Below are 8,713 nucleotides of genomic sequence, written 5' to 3'. Positions count from 1 at the left end.
GTTAAATCCAGTTGGCGGCCGGTCACAAGTGGTGTTCCCCAGGGCTCAGTACCGGGGCCGGTTCTGTTTAATATCTTTCTCAACGACCTGGACGAGGGGATCGAGTGCACCCTCACTCAGTAAGTTTGCAGCCGACACCAAGTTGGGCGGGAGCGTCGATCTGCTTGAGGGTAGGATGGCTCTACAGAGGGATCTGGACAGGCTGGATCGATGGGCCGAGGCCGATGGTATGAGGTTCAACAAGGCCAAGTGCCGGGTCCTGCACTTGGGTCACAACAACCCCGTGCAACGCTACAGGCTTGGGGAAGAGTGGCTGGAAAGCTGCCCGGCAGAAAAGAGCCTGGGGGTATTGGTAGACAGCCGTCTGAATGTGAGCCAGCAGTGTGCCCAGGTGGCCAAGGCGGCCAACAGCATCCTGGCCTGTATCAGGAATAGCGTGGCGAGCAGGACTGGGGAAGCGACTGTCCCCCTGTACTCAGCACCGCTGAGGCCGCACCTCGAATACTGTGTTCAGTTTTGGGCCTCTCACTACAAGAAAGACACGGAGGTGCTGGAGCGTGTCCGGAGAAGGGCAACGGAGCTGGTGAGGGGTCTGGAGCACAAGGCTTATGAGGAGCGGCTGAGGGAACTGGGGTGGCTTAGCCTGGAGTAAAGGAGGCTGAGGGGAGACCTTATCGCTCTCTACAACTACCGGAAAGGAGGTTGTAGCGAGGCGGGGGTTGGTCTCTTCTCCCAAGTAACAGGCGATAAGATGAGAGGAAACGGCCTCGAGTTGCGCCAGGGGAGGTTTAGGACAGATATTAGGAAAAATTTCTTCACGGAAAGGGTTATCGAACGTTGGACCAGGCTGCCCAGGGAAGTGGTTGAATCACCATCCCTGGAGGTATTTAAAAGACGGGTAGACGCGGCGCTTAGGGACGTGGTTTTGGCAGCGTTAGGTTAATGGTTGGACTCGATGATCTTAAAGGTCCCTTCCGACCTAGACGATTCTATGAAATCAGGCAAGGAAGGCAGGAGCCCAGCATGGCTGAGTAAGGACCTTCTGGTCGAGCTGAAGCGCAAGGAGGAAATGCGTAGGCGGTGGAAGCAGAGACACGCATCCTGGGAAGAATATAGGGATGGGGTCGGGAAAGCTAAGGCACAGCTGGAGCTGAATTTGGCAAGGGATGTGAAGAAGAATCATAAGAAGGGCTTCTACAGGTGCGTTGGTCAGAAAAGGAAGACTAAAGAAAACGCACACCACCCCCACCCCCCTCCGATAGGTAAGACAGGAGAGCTAGCGCCAACCGACATGGAGAAGGCCGAGGCACTCAAGGATTTTTCTCCTCCGTTGTCGCCGGCAATCACTGTTCCCGCATCTCTCAAGTCCCTGAACCTCAAGGCAGGGACTGGGGGAACAAAGTCCCTCCCATCGTAGGAAAGGATCCGGTTCGAGACCACCTGAGGAACCTGAACATACGCAAGTCCTGCACTGGGGAGGAACAACCCCATGCACCAGTAGATGCTGGAGGCCGACTGGCTGGAGAGCAGCTTTGCTGACGTGGGGGGCTCCTGGTGGACATCAAGTTGAACGTGAGCCGACAACGTGCCCTTGCCGCAAAGGCGGCTAAGGATATCCTTAGCCCGCTACAGAGGAAAGCAGGGTTTATACATGTTACAATACAGTTGTGTAGACCAATCAAATTGCTCACTATCCCCGGAGGTGCAGGGTGTAATAAATAGAATCATGTTTGTTAATCAAATCAGGCTTTCTTAAAGGCTGGTGAAAAATTACAATGTTTCGACTCTTCACATACTTAAATCGCAGGCATCCGGTGTGCTGTCTGGGGCGCTTTGACACCTCAAGGCCTAAATCACAGGCATCCGGTGTGCTGTCTGGGGCGCTTTGACACCTCAAGGCCTAAATCACAGGCATCCAGTGTGCTGTCTGGTGCACTTTGACACCTCAAGGCCTAAATCACAGGCATCCGGTGTGCTGTCTGGGGCGCTTTGACACCTCAAGGCCTAAATCACAGGCATCTGGTGTGCTTTAACACTTCAAAGGGAAGAGCTAAGTTGTGCGATAAGCTGAAAAGAGTCTCCCCAAGGACACTGATAAAGATGAGGAGCCTTCAGCCTCACGACCACCAGGAGGCGGGACAAGACCGACCCCCTAGCAACACGTCGCTCAGACACAGAATATACCAGGATTGACACATATACGGGAACCAGAAGAGTATATAATCAGCTACTTTCGGGAAGCGGGTGTGCGCCGTTGGCGGAGCAAAGACTCCCCGGCCGCCCAGCGCTGTTTTGCTTGCTGCCGCTTGCTTAATAAACTAATTTGATTAATTGGACTGGTTCCTGTCAATTATTGGGCCGCAATCTATAACAAATTTGGTGCCGTGACTCGGATAGAGGCAATTTGGCTGTAAACCTCACAGGGGGGGCGCCCTGCTGAGTAAGCGGCCCCTGTTGGGGGTTTTTACACCCAAAACCTCTACCGACGAACTCGAAATTCGGCAGCAAGCAAATAAAAGCCGGCAACCCCATAAACTTTGTGCACGAAGACCCGAACGAAGACTCAGGAGTGAGTAAGTATAGGCCGGTGATCCATTCGGTTGGGGTTGGGTATCCTGGAGTGTGCCTGTGTGAGACGTCCACTTGAGGACGAAGCAAGTGGGGACCCTTTAGTAGTGCGGTTCCCATCTCCCGCGAGGGACTGGGCCACGAACAGGGGGAAAAGACTGTGTGTGTGTGTGAAGGCACTCCGGAAGATGGGACAGAAGAAAAGCAAGCCTTCTGATCCCATGGGTGCGTCGGTGCCTAAGGTTAGGTTACCCCAGATACCGCCAGACAGTCCGTTAGGATTAATGATTAAATATTGGGATGATTACCCTTCTAGGCAGGGTAAGGATAAAGCAAAAATGATACATTATTGTATGGAAGTTTGGGGCGGGAAACAAATTAGAAGTGACCACCTGTATTGGCCCGTTTTTGGGTCCTTTGAAGATTGGATATGCCAGGCTTTACATATTTATGTTAATTCTAAGGAACCCTTTAGCCTGGAGGAGAGTGAATATGCACACTTGTGGATAAGGTCAGAGACGAGAGTAAATCTATATCACTTGAGAGAGAAGAAACAGGGGGGTAGGAAAAAACCCAATTTGTAGCTAAATCATGGACGGACATTAGAAAGAAGCTGGAGAAAGTGGAGGATTGGCAGGATAGGGGTTTGGATGAATTGTTAAGGGAAGCCCAGAAAGTGTATGTCCGCAGGGAGGAGGAAATACATAAGAAACAAGCCAGAATGTTGGTAGCTGCAGTCAGAGAAGGGCAAAGGACGTCAACCCCTGGAAAAGGGTTTGAAGCTCGCCAGATAAGACAGGACACCCGAAAACCTTTAAGAGGGAGAGAATGGGGAACTGTGGTTTGTTTTTATTGTGGAGGAAAAGGGCATGTTAAAAAGGACTGCAGAAAGAGAATGATGGATGAGAAAATGTTCAAAGACTAGGGGTGTCAGGGGCTCTATTTGCTGGGAACCTGAGAAAAAAAACAAAAAAAAAAACAAAAAAAAAAAAAAAAAAAAAAAACAAAAAAACAACAGAGCCCTTGATAAAACTAGAAGTGGGTCCCCAGCAACAAGAAATTGAGTTCCTAGTGGACTCGGGAGCAGAAAGATCTACCGTTCAAAAATTGCCCCAAGGATGTAAAATATCCTCGGCGACTATACAGGTTATTGGAGCAAAAGGAGAACCTTTTGGAATACCCGTAATAAAGGATGTGTTTTTTGAAACCCATTCTAAGGTAGGGGTGGGGTCCCTGCTACTCATGCCTGAAGCAGACTATAATTTATTGGGCCGAGATTTGATGATTGAATTAGGAATTGGCTTAGAAGTAAAAAATGAAACACTAAAAAAATTAAACTGTGTCCCTTACGAGTAAGAGATGAAGAGAAAATAAATCCTGAAGTCTGGTACACCCCGGAAACAGTAGGTAAGTTAGATATTGAACCCTTTTCAGTAACAATAAGGAACCCAGAAATACCAGTCAGGATAAAACAATACCCCCTTCCTAGAGAAGGGAGGCTAGGTTTGAAACCTGGGATCCAAAGATTACTTGAAAAGGGGTTGCTAGAACCCTGTATGTCTCCTTTTAATACTCCCATCCTGCCTGTAAAAAAAGCCGGATGGAAAATATAGGTTAGTACTAACATGAGAAATTAACCAGAGAACAATAGCTAGATTCCCGGTGGTGGCGAATCCACACGCCCTCCTGAGTCAAATAGGGCCCGATAATCAATGGTATAGTGTAATAGATCTGAAGGATGCATTCTGGGCATGCCCTCTCAAAGAAGATTGCCGAGATTACTTTGCTTTTGAATGGGAAGACCCAGATAACCATCGGAAACAACAATTACGGCGGACGGTATTGCCCCAAGGGTTTACCGAATCTCCGAACTTGTTCGGACAAGCCTTAGAACAAATCCTGAAGGGGTATGAGTTAAGTGAAGGAGTCACACTGGTCCAATATGTGGATGATTTGCTCCTAGCTGGTGATAGCGAAGAAAAAGTGAGGCAGGAAAGTATTAAGTTACTAAATTTTTTGAGTTTACAAGGATTGAAGGTATCAAAATCAAAACTACAATTTATTGAGAAAGAAGTAAAATATCTGGGACACAGACTAAGCAAGGGAACTAAGAAATTAGACCCCGAAAGGGTGAATGGCATATTGTCATTACCGGCTCCTAGAACTAAAAGACAGGTTAGGCAATTATTAGGTCTCTTTGGCTATTGCAGGCAATGGATTGAGAACTATAGCAAAAAGGTGAAGTTCCTCTATACCAAATTAACTAAGGATGGATTATTGAAATGGTTGGAGGATGATGATAAACAATTAGAAACACTAAAAACTGATTTAGTAAATGCCCCAGTTTTGAGCCTGCCAGATGTAAAGAAACCATTTTATCTATTTATCAATGTTGATGAAGGGACCGCATTTGGGGTATTAGCACAAGAATGGGCAGGAAGAAAGAAACCTGTGGGATACTTATCTAAACTCCTGGACCCCGTAAGTAGGGGTTGGCCTACCTGCCTTCAAGCGGTAGTAGCCGCAGCCCTTTTGGTAGAGGAAGCCCATAAAATTACCTTTGGAGGAGAATTGAGGGTATTATCACCTCACAACATCAGGGGAATTTTGCAACAAAAAGCTGACAAATGGATAACAGACGCCCGGCTCCTAAAATATGAAGGCATCCTAATCTCCTCTCCCAAACTGGAACTCGAGGTAACAAGCGTGCAGAATCCAGCACAGTTTTTGTATGGGGAGCCGAGTGACAAAATAAATCATGATTGTCTTTACAACATTGAGGAGCAAACAAAAATCAGACCAGATTTAGATGAGAAAGAACTTGGAGAAGGAGAAAAGCTATTTGTAGATGGATCATCCCGGGTAGTTGAAGGAAAGAGAAAATCAGGCTTTGCAATCGTTGATGGAAAAACATTTAGTGTAATAGAATCAGGACCTCTGAGCCCTAGTTGGTCTGCACAGGCTTGTGAACTATATGCTGTATTAAGAGCCTTGCAACTTTTAAAAGGTAAAATTGGAACCATATATACGGATTCAAAATATGCCTTTGGCGTAGTGCATACTTTTGGAAAAATTTGGGAAGAAAGGGGTTTAATAAATTCTCAAGGAAAAGGATTAATACACCAGGAATTAATAATCCAGGTCTTACAAGCATTACGAGGACCAGCGGGAATAGCCGTAGTACATTTAAAAGGACACCAAAAAGGATTAAGCCCATTAGTCAGAGGAAACAATCTTGCTGATCAAGAAGCAAAAAGAGCGGCATTAATGGTGATCCAGACTAAAAGAACTCGGGAGGACTGTATAACTTGTGGAAAGGAATCAGACGAATTCCCATGTTATGAGTGTTGGAAGGATTTTGGAATCGATGCAGTCCCTTGCAGATGTCTAATTTATGATGAATGTGACAACCCCAAGTATAGCCATTGCCATCTACACGGAAAAATTCACTCAATCCTGAGCTTTACAGTGCAGGAAAAAGATAAGCTGACTCAGATGGGAATCAGGGAGACAGAAAAAGGAAAGTGGAAACTCCCGGATGGCCGGGAAGTTCTCCCAAAACCTCTGGCTTTGAAAATCATGCAAAAATTCCATGAGAACACCCATTGGGGAACTCAGGCGTTAGTGGATCAGTTTGCCACAAAGTATATGTGCATTGGTGTATACAATATAGCAAAGAGAATAGTTAGCGAATGTATGACATGCAAAAGGGTCAATAAACATCAGTTACGGGGGGGGGGGGGGGGGGGGGGGGGGGAAGCCCTGGGGGGAAGAGAACTGGCTCACAGACCATTTGCTAAAATCCAGCTAGACTTCACTGAACTTCCAAAGGTGGGACGATATAAATAATCATAGACCACCTAACCCATTTTGTGGAAGCATTCCCGACAGCTAGAGCCACCGCTCAAACCGTAGTGAAGACTTTGCTGGAAAATATAATCCCTAGGTATGGATCCATTGAGGTAATACACTCTGATAGGGGCTCCCATTTTGTTTCAAAAATAGCAAGGGAAGCTCTCTCCTCTTTGGGGACAAAATGGGAATATCATACTCCCTGGCATCCACAAAGCTCGGGAAAGGTAGAAAGAGTAAATGGGGAAATAAAGAAACAGCTCACAAAATTGATGTTAGAAACTAAGATGTCATGGGTAAAGTGCCTCCCCTTAGCACTATTGAATATAAGAACACAGCCCCGAACTGATGTAGGAATTTCCCCCTTTGAAATGTTATATGGGATGCCATACGATTTAGAAATTCCGCAGGACCACCCCCAACTTGAAAATTCACAAATTAGACCTTATATAATTCAACTCATGGCTAGGAGAGTAAAGCTGCGGAATAAGGGCTTAGTAGTACAGAGACCCCCCTTGGATGTAGCCATGCATAACATAAAGCCAGGAGACAAAGTGCTAATCAAATCATGGAAAGAGTCCCCATTAACCCCCCGTTGGGAAGGGCCCTATCTCGTTTTACTCACCACAGAAACAGCCATCCGGACAGCAGAGAGAGGCTGGACTCATGCGAGCCGCGTAAAAGGACCATTAAAAGACTATTCTTGGGAAGTGACAAGCCCGCCTGGAGATCTGAAGATTGCCTTCAGGAGGTTGTAAATGGACACACATATAACTGTGGTACAAGTGAGCGACTACAGCATATCGGTGGGGTACGGTTATGGTGATACAGGGGACATAAGAATCAAGTGTGACATTCTGAGCTGTAATTGTTATCCTTTTTATTTGTTTTATTTGTAAAGGGTGTCGAGAACGGAGGGGGACCCATTGCCATTACGGGATACCCCCTCGAGGGGTTTGCCAACCTTGTGGGGACAAAGAGCGTGAGCTCACCAAATTGGCTCTAGACATAAAAATATTTAATGGTGAAATCCAGGAGCAATCTAGTGAATGGCGGGAGATATTTGCACGGGGTATTAAACCCGAGTACTATTGCTATCACCCTCGCGAACCTGCTCCATTTGTAATTGACATTATTAAAGTGTGTTGTCGCAAGACACTTAAAGGGGTTCAGTGCGATTCACCTGAAATGCACAGAAGCAAGCGACTAAAAATTGCATTTATTCTCCTGAAGACTACCCCTGCTGCCGAGAAGATGATACCCCTCGTGGCTCGAAGCAACCGAGTTGACGAGTGAGGCAGAGGAGTAAAAAGCTGTGGAGAACAGAACCCAAAGAGTGGGACTGTACAAAGACACTGGGAGGACTGCCTCAGTGTTAACCAAGGGAATCGCACGAAATGCCCCGGGAGGAGTGATAGCACTGAAAAGGACTGGGTAATTGGAGTGAGTGTTCAAACTAAACTTATTACCCGGCCGGGTTTCCACCCTTCTCGCCACACTCTAATTTTAATTTTACTAAATCTTGTAGGTGTCTTATTGTTTGCACAGCAAGGGGGGTTGTGTGTTGCTCTGGATGAGGAATGCTGCGTATATGCAGATCACACTGGAGTAGTTAGAGACACCATGACAAAACTACGAGAAGGATTAGAAAAAAGAAAGAAAGAAAGAGAAGCACAGCAAAGTTGGTATGAATCTTGGTTCAATTATTCCCCATGGATGACTACGCTATTGTCTACCATCGCGGGACCTATGATACTATTAATTTTGGGATTAACATTTGGCCCTTGTATATTGAACAAAGTAATTGAAGTTGTAAAGGGCAGACTGGAAGCTGCCCATTTAATGCTTCTCAGGGCTAAATACGAGTCATTAGATAAGGAACCAGCAATAGAAGAAACATTAGCTTTAAGTCACGCTGAACTCCAAAGATTTGATGAACAAAATGGTAAATAAAAAAAAAAAGGGGGGGATTGTAATAAATAGAATCATGTTTGTTAATCAAATCAGGCTTTCTTAAAGGCTGGTGAAAAATTACAATGTTTCGACTCTTCACATACTTAAATCGCAGGCATCCAGTGTGCTATCTGGTGCACTTTGACACCTCAAGGCCTAAATCACAGGCATCTGGTGTGCTTTAACACTTCAAAGGGAAGAGCTAAGTTGTGCGATAAGCTGAAAAGAGTCTCCCCAAGGACACTGATAAAGATGAGGAGCCTTCAGCCTCACGACCACCAGGAGGCGGGACAAGACCGACCCCCTAGCAACACGTCGCTCAGACACAGAATATACCAGG

This window comes from Larus michahellis, chromosome W (genome assembly GCF_964199755.1).
Source record: "Larus michahellis chromosome W, bLarMic1.1, whole genome shotgun sequence".
Classification (NCBI taxonomy): domain Eukaryota; kingdom Metazoa; phylum Chordata; class Aves; order Charadriiformes; family Laridae; genus Larus; species Larus michahellis.
The sequence above is the reverse complement of the archived record's forward strand: the minus strand, read 5'-3'. Positions refer to the sequence as shown.